Below are 18,903 nucleotides of genomic sequence, written 5' to 3' on the forward strand. Positions count from 1 at the left end.
AAAATATGGTTGCTTAGACTCGTGGTCTTCTGCAACGATTAATGATTGAAATGGGGTCGGACACCAAGACTGTGCTAGTCTCTGAAGCAAACGTTATATGCAAAATCTCTACACACAAGCCCATGCACTCAGCCCGAAATATGTAAAAATCCAGCTAAACCTAAATCTAGTAAAAATTAATCTAAGCTAAGATGGGGGGGGGGGGGGTTGCGAAACTAGTGGCCACATGTTTTACTTGCACTTCTTACAGAAAGACGGCCCTTGTCCATAAATGGCTGTTATTGCTTGTTTGATTGTAAAATGCCGTTGGCCAAATAGTTTGCACGTTTTGCACTATTGACTGGCCCACCCCTGAAATCCTCGCGTTCGGTAGGTAGGGTTTCCCAGGCTTGTCTTCTTCCCTATCGCCAGCCGACAGGTCCTGGTGGGAGTCAAGTTGGTGGGGTGAGTGGTGGGGGCAGTTAAGCCAGAAGTGCACAGATTCACTGATCAGGTCAGTCAGCCGGTCACAACTATGGCTCCTGTACGAATGGGCTGACCCTTAGGTCGCACGGGTTCACCTGTCTTCACCTTCCAAAACAGATGATGGTCGTGGTGCGCAGAATAACGCAATTGAAGGTGCCATATCGAGACTTTAGAGCAGGGTAATGTCTTGTTGTAAGCAAGTAGCTCGATTAGTGAAAAATAGCAGAGGTGGTCTTCAGAACGAGATGTGCCACGAATTCCTGTGTCAATCTGTACTTCATTTAAAGGTAAAGGTAAAGTTGTCTGGTTTCAGTTCCATTTTCATCTGAATAGATGCTCACCAGAACGTCAGCCTGGCATGCCCAATACCCCATTGTGGTGCCCAACCACAGCAGTAGCCTCCCCAGTAAATAGCCTAAACTCACGGTCCCGGGTGGGGATCGATCTGCTGTCATGCAAAGGTTTTTTGAATTGGCAGATGGCGTAGCTTTCTCACGGAAATGTCAAAGAGAATCTCTTATGTTGGGTAATCTTCCACCAATACGACAAAATTATGAGGAAATAAGATTATCGCTTTTGGAACTATACTCTTTCAATTTGGATGTAGTTTACTTTAATTTACAGAGCCCTAGAGCAGTGCTATGCATGATGATAATGCATATTGGATTACTTTTAAAAAATAGACTTTTGACTCGCCCTGTATATTTGGGGTTGGTAGGGGGGGTGTATGTTTTAATGGTCAAGGAGCATAGAGTAAATACCTTGCACTTTTTCCGATATCTATTTTAGCATCGTTACAAAAATAATTCTTTAGACTTTCATAGTGACGTGAAACATTTAAAATATTATATCACCTAACTAAAGATGAATGATACTAATTTGTATGAAAGCTGTTCCATGGGACAAATTTTGTATCGCTGTAATACCGAATTTGTCGGTGGATGTCAGGTGACCTTCAAAATCTATATGCATACTTTTCGTAAATTATCGATTAAAATCGTTACCAAAGTAGAGATGGTCTGCTTTATTAAATGGAAATTAACAAGATAGTGGCTTATTTTATGAAAATGAATCAGAAAATATAAGTTAAGTGAAAACCAAATGTTTTAATTACACTTCTTTTGAGTAGTTTCCCTATGGGTCCCTATGTTTCATTTGTGTAGAAATACTAAAGTAAGTACCACCCACTGTAAAACTAATTATTGAATCTTTGGAATATTTCATTGGTGCATTATTGACTGTGTTCACCTTTTATTAACAGAAAGCCACTTTTTTTTCATAAACGGAACATCGTTTATCTTCTGTTTGGCGAGGGATTTGGCCACTTTTATTTGTTGAATATAGGAGGAGGTTGTAATCAATTTATTTCTTTATAATATACGCTGGTTTGCAAAGGTTTGCTAAAGACTTCATCCTGGTAACAGGTTAAAGAAGTCTTTTGACAAACAAATTTTTGACACACTGTATTTGTTGATAGCGAAGTCGGAGACGATCATCTGAGATGCCAAGGAGTTTAAAGTATCATACTTTTGCTTGTATGGATTTAAGTTTCCTATTAAGATAAGACTAATTAAGATTAAAGAATGATGTGAGACCTTCAAGATTGTTCCATGATGCGAGAGATTTTTTTCTTATCTGGTAGCTTTTAAAGGCGATAATAAGCATTATATGCAGAGAAAACAACCTTTCCTTTTGATTCTTCATTTTGTGTTACCCTGTAGTATAACAGCCTTGTTTAGGCAAGGAAAATAAAACATTAGGTTTTACATTAAACGCAGTTGGTTTTAATCCAAAACATAAGGATGGAGATTCTGAAAATATAAATTTCTGAAAATACAAAATTAAACTTAGAAGTTAGAGAGGTGATATTAAAATGTCAATAAAGTTTTTTTTTTTTTTTTTTTTTTTCCTTTTTGACTGCTGACCTCTGCAACACCCTGTTTTATGGTAACGCTGATGACGCTTGTGGAGAAACTGTGTTTTTATTCAATTGTTGAGTGGGAACTTGTAGTTCCGGGAAAGTCTCCCTACATCGGTTTAGCAAAGAACAGTAGGGGAGGAAAAGGAGCGCTATCACTCAAGCCACAGACACAAAATAACTTGGATGACGTAGTTCATAAACCTTCACTCAAAAAAAAAAAAAAAAAAAAAATCCCTACTCTGTCCAGTGGCCTGAAAACTCCACACATGAAATAAAAAGTAATTATATGGCTTACTCTAGCTTTGTCAGGTCTAAAGTCATCTACACTCTTAAGCTCTGTTTTGGCTCCATCCCAGGGACCCCTTGAGATGCTGGACAGGAATTTTACGAAGTGAATATTGAGACAATGGCAATGGATGGGAGCAGTGATGTATTATAAAGTGAAAGTTAAAGATATGGATCATTACCTTCGAAGCATAGAGATTAAATACCAAGTCACTCGCTAGGTAGTAGGTTGGCCAGGGCACCAGCCACCCGTTGAGATACTACCGCTAGAGAGTTATGGGGTCTTTTGACTGGCCAGACAGTACTACATTGGATCCTCCTCTCTGGTTACGGTTCATTTTCCCTTTGCCTACATACACACTGAATAGTCTGGCATATTCTTTACATATTCTCCTCTATCCTCATACACCTGACAACACAGATTACCAAACAATTCTTCATCACCCAAGGGGTTACTGCACTGTAATTGTTCAGTGCCACTTTCCTCTTGGTAAGGGTAGAAGAGACTCTTTAGCTATGGTAAGCAGCTCTTCTAGGAGAAGGACACTCCAAAATCAAACCACTGTTCTCTAGTCTTGGGTAGTGCCATAGCCTCTGTACCATGGCCTTTCACTGTCTTGGGTTAGAGTTCTCTTGCTTGAGGGTACACTCGAGCACACTCTCCTATCTTATTTCTCTTCCTCTTGTTTTGTTGAAGTTTTTATAGTTTATATAGGAGATATTTATTGTTGTTACTCTTCTTAGAATATTTTATTTTTCCTTTTTTCCTTTCCGCACTGAGCTATTTTCCCTGTTGGAGCCCTTGGGCTTATAGCATACTGCTTTTCCAACTAGGGTTGTAGCTTAGTAAGTAATAATAATAATAATAATAATAACACACTATTACTCTTAAGTATTTAGACTTACCTACTCCTTGCAATACATCGGGTATACTGTCCTGAGATTATATATTCATAATAGACATAATCAATGAGATGGAGTAAAAACACGATGAGGGGTAATTAACCTAATCTGGCTTTGTTACACAAATTTACATGGAAAGAGACGGACATCTTAACATCAAGTAAAAATGATCACAAAATGTAATAAGAAAGAAATGCAAAATACAAAAATATGGGTGCTTAGACTCGTGGTCTTCTGCAATAATTAATGATTGAAATGGGGTCAGACACCAAGACTGTGCTAGTCTCTTAAGCAAACGTTATATGCAAAATCTCTACACACAACCCCACCTACTCAGCCCGAAATATGTAAAAAGCCAGCTAACCTGAATCTAGTAAAAATTAATCTATGCTAGAATGGGGGAAAACTATTGGCCACGTGTTTTACTTGCACTTCTTACAGAAAGACGGCCCTTGTCCATAAATGGCTGTTATAGCTTGTTTGATTGTAAATTGCCGTTGACCAAATAGTTTGCACGTTTTGCACCCTTGACTGGCCCACCCCTGAAATCCTCGCTTTCGGTAGGTAGGGTTTCCCAGGCTCGTCATCTTCCCTATCGCCAGCTGACAGGCCCTGGTGGGAGTCAAGTTAATTTGCGGGGGTGGGTGGGGGGGGGGGGGGTTTGTTGAGCCATAGGTGCACAGATTCACTGACCAGGTCGGTCAGCCGGTCACAACTATGGCTCCTGTATGAATGGGCTGACCCTTTGGTCGCGCGGGTTCACCTGTCTTCACCTTCCAAAACAGGTGGTGGCCGTGGTGCGTAGAATAACGCAATTGAAGGTGCCATATCGAGACTTTAGGGCAGGGCAATGTATTGCTGTAAGGATTGAGAAGGAGGCAGGATTTTTGTACAAAATACTTATAGAAATCTTGCTGCTCTAAGGGAATATACATATACAATAACTTTAAATAAGAAATTAGCAATGGGCTGGTACGATGGGCATACGTCTTAAAATTAACAGACCTGAATTAGTACTGAGAGATAAAAGATGCATTCAAGTCAGCATTATTGGAATTATACTCAAAACTATTGTACTAACTTCTCTCGACGCACATAGTTTGAGGAAAGAACCACCGTACGCCGGCATAAAGCATTTGCTGTGCATGTCTATGCTGTGACGTCATGGACATGACGTATACTATTTTCAACAAGCTTAGTTAATTTAAGATAGTTCTCCCGATGTTTTGGTAAAGAAAATGTAAAGTAAGTATAGGTGCAGTGTATTTCCCTCAAGGAACAACAAACACAAGCTTTTATATTGAGTGTGTTTAATATTATTCAAGACACAGCTGAGGGAAAGACTGTTTTTTTTTTTTACTAAACATTCGGTAAACTTAGTAACAAACTTTTTCTCCAATTCATAAGTTCAGGATGCGACAATTAAAGTCTAGGGGTTTCTATTATACAACTCTGTTTTGTATTCCCTTGTCTTGTGATACTGCCAATGATACCAGAGTTTGTAGGTAATATTGATGCCTTCCTAATATTGCATAACAGGTAACCTCTCCTTTGATAATATTTACAGTATATTAAAAATTGATCGACGAATACCCACAAACCTTGATGTCATTGAATAGTTTTTGAATTGCCATGTTTTGTTGATGAATACTTTCAGATTTTGCTAATGCAACCATATCGTATTGATCACATTTACATTCAAAAGGAAACTTGTTTGTTTACTTACTTACTTACTTACTTATTTTAAGGGCTGCTTTTCTGGTCCTATACAACAGGAAAACCCTACTCTCTATAGGACCTCCACAGTCATTTTATCATGTTCGTTCCAAAGCATTTAACATGTTACACCGCATAATGCTCATTAATTGTCAAATCCACACTATCCAAACACTCAGAGATTAAGAAAGTCTTCAGTTTTGTTAATTCGAAATTAGTTTCATGTTACACAACAGACAAAGATTTAGATTTTATGATGATAAGCTTTGTACGGACTAGAATTCACATATTTAATGTGACATGAAAAACCCAATCAGCATTTAAATATATATATATATATATATATATATATATATATATATATATATATATATATATATATATATATATATATATATATATATATATATTCTTTTTTCATCAGCTTTGAGCAAGTTCCCGTGTCACTGCATTGTTTACATTTTTCTGATATATTTCTATCAGTTCTTGTTTCAAATAAAGATTCGTCAAAAAAATTGCTATAATTTTTATTGTTTATGCAATGTAACTTTTCCCACTTTAGTTATAATTAGTAGTAACTGTATCTTTGTCCTAACAACAGGGGCTTTCAGTTAAATATCGTGATTAAAATTCAAATCATATTATAGAGTAAGGTCAACAATATCCTCTGCATTTTGGTGTAATATCATATCATGACAATTCTAAACTGAAAGGTATAGTATTTCAAATTGTAAATATTACCCCAAACATTAAAACTGTCGGCATATTATTGGAACTTGTTGACATACAGTCTGTTGACTTTGCCGAGGTGATAACACTAAGTTGTTCAGTAGTGCGTTATGTCTATCGCCTTATATCTTGCGCTCGTCTACGGATCGTCATATTTCTACATAAATTGGTCCAGATCGACACACTTCTTCATAAATTGGTTGCCGGTTCATATCATTGGGAAAGTAAGTCTCGTTCAAATACTTCTTGATTCATATCTAGCATGGAAGTTCATGGTTTCTCTCATGTCAGTTTAATCTTACAAGCTAATAAGTGGCTTATGGGAGACTGTTCCATACGTCCACAGTCATCAAGCCAAGCGTTAAGTTGGCATATTTCGAGTATCCCATTTCAAAACCTTGGAAAATGTATTATATTATATAATCAGTTATTTAGCTTTTCAAACCGATTGTTAGAGGTTGCCTAGTCATCACCGATTATGATGGTCAGGTAGCGTAAATGTTTTGTATTTAATGATGATAGAATATGAATTATAATAGGTAAAGTGACCAGTTTCTGCCAGAGTCGGATTTCGGATGTATAGATATGTTAACTACCTTATACAGTGTGTTGTGGATGAGTTTGACCTCTTGGCCTTCATTTCTGACTAAAATGAATAATTTTAGATATACTGGATCCCTTTTAACGAACAATAATTATGGACCATAGTGGGAAGTCAGAGTAGGTGAAAACAGAAAAAATGAAACTAGAGGGGCACTCTGTAGCAAGCATGCTTTCGCCATGCCAAGCAGTCTTATTTTGCGTCTTAACCCCATTGATTACTAGTATATCGATGTATTTTTGTCAAAATCCAATGGATTTTTCATTTGGGTCATACCCAACATGTACACCGAGGTTCATTGAAATTGGTTCAGTAGTTCTTGCGTAATGTTGTTCACAAACAAAAAAATAAACTAACACACTATTTGCCATTTACTTAGCATTGCCATTCTTATCAAAGTACTGCCTGCGTACTTGAACTTTGATGTACTTTATCCAAAATGTTAGATTCATCCTTGGGTCATATCCAACATGACTACCAAGTTTGGTCAAAATAGGTACAGTAGTTTTTTTCTAAAGTTGCTCCCATGACAAATAGATAAACGAAGACAGGTGTGAATACATACCCTTCGTAAAATCTTTGATTTTAGCGAAGGCAATATAGTAAAAGAAACTGTTAAACCTAACCATACCTAAGCTAACCTAGATGGGCGCGTCCTCTTTACATCAGGGAGGTTACTATGACACCCACTGGCCCCATCCCTAATCTATTCCTGTACTACAACTCCAGCCCCCCCCCCCCCCCCCAGATGCTGAAGCCTTGATGAGGATGGGGGGCTTAGGGATTAGCAGCTGGGTTCCGATGTTTGGTGGGAATTGCTTCCCCACTGGTCCTTAGTGCCAAGCTGTTGATCCAACTAAATTAGTCAGCACTTTCTCTTTTCCTTTAGTTTTTTCCTTTTTTCTCCCATCTCCAACTCTTGGACATGAACTTGTTATTGACTTTGGCTTATGTTTGATTATGGTTTGGCTGCCTCTTTGGATTTGACGCAGGTGGGATGGACGGCATGCCATCTCAAAAGAACTCGAGTACCTGACGTGACCGAGCGAGGGGAAAGTTTTATGTCAAACCTTTCCCTCAGTGCGGGGTCTGACGTTGACGGTCGTCATGACGTCTCAAGTGCTGAGGGCGGGGTGTATCTCTGGATATTGCCCCTAGGGCGGCCCTAATTGTAGGGATGTACCCGTCCTCTAAGTGTGGCTCCTTGGTGGGTGGGGGAATATCCCGACGAAATTAATCTTCTCGTCATTATGGCGAACCCACCGAAACCCGTTGACGACCAATCCGCTTCCTCTCTGGTTTACTCTTCCAGGAAAATAGTTCACTCGATGGACTCGCATTCATCCAGTGTTATTACTCTGGAACCTTTCATTCCAACTTCCCCCAGATGCCAGAGAAATAAAAACACTGGCAGTTTAAATGAATATTTAAGGGTCCTATATTGAGAGGGAATTACTCGCAATGGGAATTATGAAGAATTATTTGATGTTCTGAAAAAGTTTGGAGATATAACAAGAATGAAACTGCAGCTCTCCAAAGATAAACAAGAATTTGAGGCTTATGTCACTTTTAGTAACACATTACAAGCTACAAATGCTTTTCATGAAATAAGAAATGGTAAAGTTTCTGACCTTTCTTGTCGAGTGAAATTGCATAGTATAAAAAATGTTTTAGATTCGGAATATGACTTTATACCCAAATGCTCTGCCTTGCATGAAGAAGTTCTGGAAAATACCAGAATAGTACCAGAACCAGTCTGGTATGTTGCTTCATACAAGGAGGGATGTAATAATCTGATAAAGGGGTATGAATGTATTGAAAAAAATGTAGGCTGTATTCCACAGGGAAATTTAACACGCTATGGCCGTTGTCTGCTTATTAAAGCAGGTAACGAATCTCAAGCTGTATTATTGAATAATTTTAAAGCTTCCTCGTCAGATATAATTCAGAGAGTCTCTCCTCGCCACCCTTACAACCACGCAAGAGGAATTATTTATAGTAGGGATCTAAGTGAATTTTCTGATGAAGATATACTGAAAAGATGCCCAGCTACCGTTCTTATAGCTAAAAAACTAAAAGGGAATAATAATGCAATTTGTTTAATCTTTTCATCACATTACCAACCAGATTACATCAAGATCAGACACTTAAACATTCCGGTCAAGAAATTCCACCCACGACCAATGCAATGTTATAAGTGTTACGAGTATGGCCACATTAATGTAAAGTGTACTAATAAGAAAAGATGTTATATTTGTTCCGAATTTCATGATCCCAACGAATTCCATGATACCTCCGCCGATTTTACTCATGAAAAGTTTTGTTTCCATTGTGAGGGAGCTCACTCTCCCAATTCTAAACTGTGTCCTCAGTACAAACTGGAGCAATCAATAATTGAGACTGCCAATAATGAGCATATAACTTTTGGCGCAGCAAGGAAAAAACTTAATGGTTCTAATCCAACATATGCCAGAGTTTTGTCCAATCCCGTAAAGTTAAATAATAATTCAAGGAATACTTACCCCACAGTTACTGCTGGATCTAAATATCCTGAGATTTCACCTTCTTCATCAACAAATCCCTCAAGGCCCGACAAGATTTCCAATAATTCCAGCAAGCCACAGAACTCTCATCCAGTTCCAGCTATTCTGGAAAACAACAATAGCAGTAGAATAAACAAAAAAAAACAAATAACAAAGTAGGCCAAAATGGTCCCTTAAAGCAAGAAGACCGTATTCCACTGCAAAACCGATTCAACACACTTGCCACAGACAGTGCCAGCAAGGCTATAGAAAACATAGGAGAAATAGAGATGGTTGATATCGAGCCCCATAAATCAAAATGCGTGAGCAAGAAAAGAGTAATTGAAGATACTACACCACCCAAACCCAAAAAAACAAATAATATAGAATTTATACCAGATGCAATTGAAATGGATATCGAAAAATTAATAGAACTCCCAACCTCTGGACCCGAACCTAACACAGTCAATAACCACATCACTAAACAAGTGATAAACGTTGAAGTCCATAGGAATTCCAATGACCATCAAGGAAGTGAAAGCAAGTCGAATAATAATAATGCACCCATTAAAGAAATAAGCCCTTCTCCAGTTCTAGGTATGACTGGAAAACTAATGCTTTCACGTAAAACAATGGCAGAAAATACAACACACAAAGTTTCATGTGGTTGTAATGATTGCTTCATGGCAGAATTCAATGACCCTAAAAATCTAAATGTACATAAGATGAATAATATAATAGATAATTTTACTAAGAACAAAAACAAAAACCAGTATGGCAAATTAGAAAGCCACAATGCTGGTTGTATGTGTGTTGACCATCTAATAAAGAAACGTGTAACAGGCACCCTCCAACTGGAAAAATTTATAGAAAAACTTAACCTTAATCCAAATGACACCCAGGAAGATAATACAAACAAGGGTAAAACCCAGGGAGCCATACCCAAGGAACCAAATCTTAATTAAAAAACTACAACTAGCGTAGTCAAGCAGAAACCCGTCTCCAACAGAATAAGCAGAAATAATGCCTTACCCAGTGGAAATTTATCTTCTTTGCCGTAACGTTCAACCCTTACATAATTCAGTGGAATATTAATGGTCTTAAAACCCGTTTACATCTAGGGGAAATCCAAAGACTATTGAAAAATTATAACCCTATTGCAATATGCTTACAACATACTAATGATACTGTTCCTTCAATAGGAAACTACAATTTAGCATCTCGCTCAATCCCTTCTCCCAATACTTTAGGGACTGCAGTATATGTTCATAATAAAGTAACTTATGATGCTTCAATATTCAACACATCAGAATTTCAATTATCTGGAGATAGATTACATCTAAATAACAACACCTTTAATATCTATAATATGTACAATCAACCCTCTTTCAACTATGATATACAAAATCTACCTAAAGTACTCCCAAATATGCAAGAGGATATACTATTACTAGGAGACTTCAACTCCCATAACTCCACATGGGACACCAATTGTGTTGATGTTGACATAAATGGTTCAAAGGTTGAACAGACGATGAATGATCATAACCTCTGTATATTAAATGAGGCAGAGAGTAGCACTTACTATTCAAAAGCTCATGGAATCTATTCGTCAATTGATTTAACTCTGTGTTCCAATAATATTGTTGATAGGTTCGAATGGAATGTCTTAGACGACCTGTTTACCAGTGATCATTTTCGTATTTTGATTACCATATTAGGACATACACCAACTTCTTCGATTCAACGATATAATACAGATAAAGCTGACTGGGATAAGTTCAAGTTTTACACTAAGCAAGTGCCTCCCTTTGATTACTCCCAAGATCATGATAAAACAAATGATGACGTTGTGAATTTTATCACACAAGCGGCTGATAAATCGATACCTCTGACTGGCACCCGACAGTTAAAACATTCAGTCCCATGGTGGTCAGAGACATTAACCCAGCTGATAAACGAAAAGCATGCAGTTGGAAGAAAATTAGAAACCCTAAATAAAAGATTCAAACATTTGAGTACTGGTCCCCTAATGTTAGGGAATAAAATAAACAAACTGGTTGACATAGCAATAGAAATTAGTGTGTTGAAACCATATTTTAATAGGGTTTCTGCTAAATTCAGAAAGGAAGTAATTAAAGGCAAGATAATTTCATGGCAAAAATACGTGTCAAGCATATCGGATAATACTTCTGTGCAGAAGGTGTGGCAGAAGTTTAGGAAGATTAATGGCTCTTACAACAAACCAGCGAGACACGCATTAATGCATAACGGCTCGTTAATACATGATACTCAATCTCTAATATTATCGGCCATAATATTGAAAATATAAGCAGCATTGATAATTTAGATGCCCACTTTCGAGCCATTAAAAGAAGAGAAGAAGCAACACCATTGAACTTTGATACTATGGAGGATATCTATTACAATAAAAGATTCACTGAAGAGGAGTTGGAATTTGCCTTATCTAATTGTAGGTCAACAGCCCCGGGTAAAGATAAGATAAATTTCGATATGATTAGAAATCTAGCTCCTTTAGCTAAAGCATATCTATTGGATTTTTACAATCATCTTTGGACCAAACACCTATTTCCAAAGGCATGGAAACATGCAATAGTAATACCAATAGTAAAGGCAGGGAAAGATCCAAGTAATCCAAACAATTACAGACTAATTTCATTAACCAGTTGCATATGTAAATTACTGGAAAAAATGGTAAATTATAGACTAAATTGGTGTTTACGTCGCAATAATATTCTATCAACTTCTCAATTTGGCTCCCAATCAGAACGATCTTCTTTGGATTCACTTTCACACTTAGAAAATTATATACGTAGAGGCTTTGAACGAAAACAGATCACAATAGCCATATTTTTTGATATTCAAAAGGCATATGATACAACGTGGAGACACTCGATACTAAAATCCTTACATCAGAATGGTTTTCGAGGACACCTTCTTATTTTTATTAGAAATTTTATTGGTGGAAGAACGTTTCAAACTCGTATTGATAACATTTACTCCGAATCTTTTAATCTTGACAGTGGTGTACCGCAAGGCAGTGTTTTAAGCGGGACTCTTTTTGCATTGGCAATTAACGACATTGTTAATCAAATGCCACAAGGAGTGCAAAGTAGTCTATATGTAGATGACTTTGCAATTTACTATTCCTCCAATAACCTGCGTCATTTACAAAGGATTCTAAATAGTGCCACTAACAAAATACTAGCGTGGACCGCATCTGTTGGTTTTAGACTTTCGGCAGAAAAAACTCAAGCCATAATGTTTTATAAAAATAGTAGATGGAAGCAGAACCAAGATATCAATCTAACATTGGGCAACGTACAAATCCAATTTCAAGATAAGGTAAAGTTTTTGGGACTAATTTTTGACACCCATTTGAATTGGAAAGCACATGTATCATACATCAAATCCAAATGTAACAGTGCTCTTAATTTAATGAGGAAATTATCTCACACAACCTGGGGTGCAAGGAGATCAACTTTACTAATGATGTATAAAGCATTAGTATTATCAAGAATTGATTATGGTAGCCCAATTTATGGTTCAGGATCAGAAGCAACTTTGAAATCTTTAGATCCAATACACACTCGAGGCCTGAGAATTTGTAGCGGTGCATTTAGATCATCCCCAAATCTCTGTTTTATGTGAAATTGGAGAACCCCCATTGTCTTTGCATCGGGATTTTGTAACAATGCGGAGTGCATTGAAAATTTTATCCACTAATTCTCCAACAAAAAAGCTTTTTAATGAGAGGGACATATTTATAAACAACCATGAACCACCATTCCCAATTAGGGCAAACAGACTGTTACAATCAACAAACGTTAAAGTGAATCTTATCCAACCATCTTTATTTCCCCCACCTTGGATTATGACAAGGACAAGAATCTGTTCTCATCTGTTTTATTTATCAAAAAAATTCACTTATACTCCGAGTCACCACAAGCAAATTACCATAGAACATATTCAGAGAAAATGTCCTCACTATGCAATATATACTGATGGTTCTAAATCCCCAATGGGTACTGGATGTGCTGCTGTATCTTTAGATGGAACACAACAATTATCGTTGCCAAAAGAATCATCAGTATTTACATCAGAGTTATATGCCATTTTACAAGCAATCAATATGATTAAAACCATTGAAGATAGGAAGAATTTTAAATTTGTCATCTATTCAGATTCTCAAAGTGCCATAGTGGCCCTTAAAAACTATACTCATAGGAACCACTTGATCCTAAGAATTAAAGACCTTATAAGTAAATTATCTTCTCAGTGTGTAATTGTCGAGTTATGCTGGATACCGGCCCATGTTGGAGTTGTTGGTAATGAAAAGGCGGATGCTGCTGCTAAAGAAGCCATTAAATTACCACAACAAAACATTAACCTCCCAGTTGGAGATTTGATTACATTATTAAGGCATTTCATATTGGAAAAATGGCAGAATATTTGGAATAATGTGCCAGAAAATAATAAATTGAGGCAAATTAAACCGAAGGTTGCTCCTTGGGATTCCTTGACACAAAAGAACAAGAGAACAGAAGTAATTTTAACCAGATTACGAATTGGACACTCGAGATTAACCCATGAATTTTTAATGAGTACACCTCACGGCACTGTTCCAATGTGCAGTGAGTGTGATACTTTTTTATCTATTAAACATATATTTTCGGTTTGTAAAGTTTTTCAGCGAGAGAGAGAGAGAGAGAGATATGTTTTGGTCAGAAAACTTTTTCTGAATCAAGTAATTTTTCTGAATCAAGTAATTTTTCTGTTTTTAGAATTTTAACCTTTTTAAGGAATTCACGTATTATTGATAAAATCTAAATTTTTACCTAAGTTCTTTACTAATTCATTTTAAATTACATAGATTTAATATATAGTTAGTTATTTTCATCACTCAGATTTCATATATATATATATATCTACTCATCCATCTATTCACCCATATTTAGAATATTTAAAGATTATAAGTATATACTGTATATACATATATATAATTATTTTTTTCATTTTTTTCCTTATCAATTGAATCTTTGATAATCTTATAATTCTTTATATCCCGATTTATTTTCGGGCCAGCCCTGTGAGAGTCAAGCTTGACTCATTGGGAAGGTAAAACTCCTTCTTTTAATAATAATAATACTACAACTCCACTGGACATTCGTTGCGAAACAGAAAACGAGTAAAATAAGGAAACATGTCAACCGTGGTTTAACCTATCTATACCCAGGATCAATACAGTAATCTATTAATCCTGATCATACCCACCTAGCCTAACCTAGGGCTTAGGTCCTCATGGCTTAATTACCGGGCCCTGAGTCACTAACTTCCCCAACCTCAAATGAAATGCTGCAAAACTTCCTAACCGAGAAAAAAATCTGCATAATAAAAAAGCATAAAGTTAATGTAAATGGTCTACTACTATAATTTATTAAGAATGAGACTTGTAACTCTTTGGAATACATTGATCTAAGGGGAAAAATAGAATACACATAAATTCCAGTAAAACAATTAGAAGTAATGTAATTTCGTCTTTCAGAAGACGTCCTCAGTTACCTTCTATGGAATCGGAAGTATCAGATGTAAAAGGTTGAGTAGCAATCATTTCTGAGTCTTCTACATAAAGAACCTGAACATGCTGCGAGTCAGAATAAGGAGGGTAGAGGCGATCGGTGATACTAAAAAGGGCAAAAAATAGGTTTTTGATGTTTATGGGTAAAAATACCCAAAGCCAATTTTATTGGAAATATTCTGTCAGATTAATGGGTCATTTCACCCAATAAATCCCCTCACACCAAAGACTAAAATATTTTGAGTAGGGTTGCTTGGAAACAGGGTTGTCTTAATCCAAATACCCGCAAAGTCTTACAATAAGTAATGTAGGAATCCATTCTATTAGACTCTATGACTATTTATTTTTCATGTCCATACTGTATCGGATACTGTATCTTATTGTGTATATATATATATATATATATATATATATATATATATATATATATATATATATATATATATATATATATATATATGTGTGTGTGTGTATCATAACCATGGTGAATTATGGGTTTTCAGACATTTTTTTTTGTTTCGAACAAGCCTGATATCTATTTGTACCGAAAATTGATAAGTTTTGAAATGTGAAAATATTTTTCCCAACTTTAATACCAGACAATTTCCATCCCATTACATGTCCAAACTGGAGGTCTGTGTTCTGTCATTTGCAAATTTCTCATTTGTAAAACCACCCTCTACTCTTTCACAGATTTTCCTCTAAGATTCTGCTAATCACCGAGTCCCATCCTCCCTCCCACTTTTTTTTTTTTTTTTTTTTTTTATGCCATCACTATGTTTGACAACTAAGGACCTGGTTCCAATCCCTAAATATTACGAAAATATATCTCAAATTCTTGATCTACCTCTCTGCCTTCTGTCTGGATCTGGAATTATTATAGTAATGTCATCTGTTAACCAATTATATTAGAAGTTTTTTCTTTATCTCCATAGGTTACATTATATTTTCACTATATAGCCGTGTACATTTTTTTTTATATCGCTATCAAGTCTGTTTTCAAGTAGGATGAGACTTTATGCTGGTGTACTTCTTTTTCTGTCCGGTAATACTGTGCAAAAATAGAACCAGTGCATCTTAAAAAACCCTATTGTTGTGTTGTGTACTGCAGTATTTGTGGAACAATTGCTTTATTATGGACTTTACAGTTGCATCTAAACAGTCTAATATTCTTTTCTGTTCTTTTTTTTTTTTTTTTTTTTTTTTTTTTACCAATAATTGTTCCGTAACCGAAATACAAACCACGCTATTTACATGGGGTATTACTTTCGGCGTAGCTGAAATGGCGACCCATTAGATTATTTAACGTGGGTTAACTACCCCCTCGCTAGTTAGTGAGGGGATAGAGGAGGGGTAGCTAGCTACCCCTCCCCCCTCACACACTGGTGAACTGATTCACTTCGCTTTTGGCTTGGGTGATGGCCAATGGCAGACCTGTCTGCTCTCACCCTCGCTTGGCAGCCATTAATGTTTTGTCTTTACTTAATTACTTACTTTTTCTTATACTTGATATATATATATATATATATATATATATATATATATATATATACATATATATATATATATATATATATATATATATATATGTATATATATATATATATATATATATATATATATATATATATATATATATATATATATATATATATATATATTATTCTTTATGTTTATGTATATATCTGTGTATAGAAATATAGTAAGTTTCCTTTTCAGGTTTGTGATGTTTGTGTGTAGTGTACGACAACGTCACAGCGTAGTACCAGGCCACCGCGGTTGCACGTCATGGGGCGCGGCCTCTCCCTTGGTCCTTCGGTCGTTTCCTTCGACTTCCGATAATTCGGCCGGCGTGGGGAATCGTCATCGCTGGACTTTCTTCATTCATCTCTTTTCTCTGCTGTTCCTCCTTCCCTACGCGGAACTTGGACTCTCAGCGAAGGGAACGTGGGAGTTTAGATTGACTACGGTCCCTCTCTCTACTCGAGGTCGTTCACCCTTTTACTACTACTACGTACTATTACGGAAGGTTCATTCCCGTGTGGGTTGTGTTGCTTTTCCGTTTATTTGTCTCAATTATTTTTAATGAAATCTAATTGTATCTGTTAACTTTTCAGCTTTCTGTGGGGAACTCCTCCCTTCGGGGTTCAGTGGTTCTTTCTATTTGTGAATTACATAATTATAATTCAGTTATAATTCTGTTTTTGTTACAGTTCTCCGCCCTCTCCCTTCTCCCGTGAATGTCAGTGGGGGAGGAGGGCACATACTTAATTTGTAATTCTTACGTTTTCCCTTTCCTCGGGGTTTCTCTTCGGAGTTCCTCACGGGGGAATTTTTGTTAACTAATTATTTATTTTTTCCTAGTTAACGATCCAGTTTTTCTTCGTTTGCCTAAATGTGCCAACGAAGCAGAGCTGCCCTGTTTGTGCCTGGGGAGTCTGCTGTTGCTGCCTCCTCTCTAGGACATCGTCATGGGCGTGTTCCCTTCTCTTAGAAGTTCTCCCATGACAACTGTCAGCTCTTTAGTTCATCTTAGAACGCTAAGGAGGTTCGCCTCCAGGGTTGGGTAACTTCCCTTCCGAGGGAGGTTCCCTTCCCAGGTTTGAGTTTTTCCCCTGCAGTGGGGGAACTTCTCATACCTTTATATTCCTGGATGGGTTTGCCTGGTCCTCGGGCGGTTGCTATTGGTGCTGAGCGACTGCTCTTGTAACCATGCTCAAGGGGCTGAGCGGTTGCAAGGCCGGACCATGGATTTTCATGCGACTATGCTCTTGGGGCTGAGCGGTCGCACCTGCAGCTGTGCTCAAGGGGCTGAGCAACTGCAGGATCATCTTGTGACCTCTCTCGTTCACGAGGGAGGCCACTCATAAGGACTCCTCTTGGAGGATTTTTCCTTATAGGTCAGCTTGCTGATCCAACGGCCCTAAGGGGCGCCGTCATCAGTGTCTTCTAGTCTCTTCTACGAAGTGTTCTCCTCTCTCGTTCATGAGAGAGGCCACTCATAGAGACTCCTCTTCGGAGGATTGTTCCTGTTTAGACCAGCTGGCTGTTCGGGACCTCTCCGCAGTTCGCCATCTCCTAGACCTGCTGACCTGCCGTCTCCGTTCCTGGCTGCTGACGCTGTGGGCACTCTCGCACCCCGTTTTCCAACGGGCACCGGTCCCTTCAGGGCAAAAGGGGCTTTCTCACTCTGTGAGTAAGTCCCTTTAGCGCCAGATTCCTGCTGTTCCTGAGACTTCCATCCAGAGGAATCCTGTTCCAGTCCTGAGTTAGCGCACAGGCGCTCACCAGAACTTCCAGTATTGATCGTCCCAGTTCCTGATTGTCCTGTCAGCTGTCCCTTCATCCTAGCGCGCGCGCTCGTGCTCGCCAATGATCATCTTACGCCAACGATCTTCGTACGCGCGCTAGCGACGACGATCTTCTTTTGCGCGCTAGCGCTGATGATCTTCTTACGCGCGCAAGCGCCGACGATCTTCTTACACCCGCAAGAGCCGACGATCTTCACGCGCCGACGATCATCTTGGCCGATGATCTTCTTTGCCGATGATCTTCTTTCGCGAGCAAACGCTGACGATCCTCCTACGCGCGTAAGCGCCGACGATCTTCGAGCGCCGTCGATCTTCTTACGCGCGCAATCGCCGACGATGTTTTTGGCGGACGATCTTCTTTGGCGCGCTAGTGCTGACGATCTTCCTACGCACGTAAGCTCCGACGATCGTCCGCGCGCAGGTTCCGATGGTTCCCCGCGCCAACGATCTTCTTCCGCGCGCAAGCGCCGACGATCTTCTTACACATGCAAGCGCCGATGATCTTCTTACGCGCGCAAACGCCGACGATCTTCTTGCGCGCACAAGCGCCGACGATCTTCTTGCGCGCACAAGCGCTGACGATCTTTAAGCGCTGTCGATCTTTAAGCGCTGTCGATCTTTAAGCGCTGTCGATCTTTAAGCACTGTAAATCTTCTTTCACCCTCAGTTTACGATCTTCAAGCGCCAACAACCTCGTTCGCGCGCGCCTACATTTTCACGGGCTCTTTATTCTGTTTCTGCACGTCAATCTGATTCCTGCTCACCCTATGTAGTCTCGCGCGCGAGAATGTTTTCAACGACCTCTCGCGTGCTTGAGTGTTTTCAACGACCTCTCGCACGCGACCCCTGGG

The 18,903-nt window shown here is 38.2% G+C and overlaps 1 long non-coding RNA gene across 2 annotated transcripts in view; it reads left to right on the forward strand.

Annotated features, from left to right (window-relative positions):
• Positions 1-332: 332 nt before the first annotated feature.
• LOC137643547 (uncharacterized) overlaps positions 333-18,903 on the forward strand; it is a 120,835-nt gene continuing 102,264 nt past the window's right edge. For both annotated transcript variants that reach the window (XR_011045004.1, XR_011045003.1), the window contains exon 1: positions 333-758. This is a non-coding gene — a long non-coding RNA (uncharacterized lncRNA). The remainder of the gene's footprint in view (positions 759-18,903) is intronic.

The sequence above is a fragment of the Palaemon carinicauda genome, chromosome 7 (genome assembly GCF_036898095.1).
Source record: "Palaemon carinicauda isolate YSFRI2023 chromosome 7, ASM3689809v2, whole genome shotgun sequence".
Classification (NCBI taxonomy): domain Eukaryota; kingdom Metazoa; phylum Arthropoda; class Malacostraca; order Decapoda; family Palaemonidae; genus Palaemon; species Palaemon carinicauda.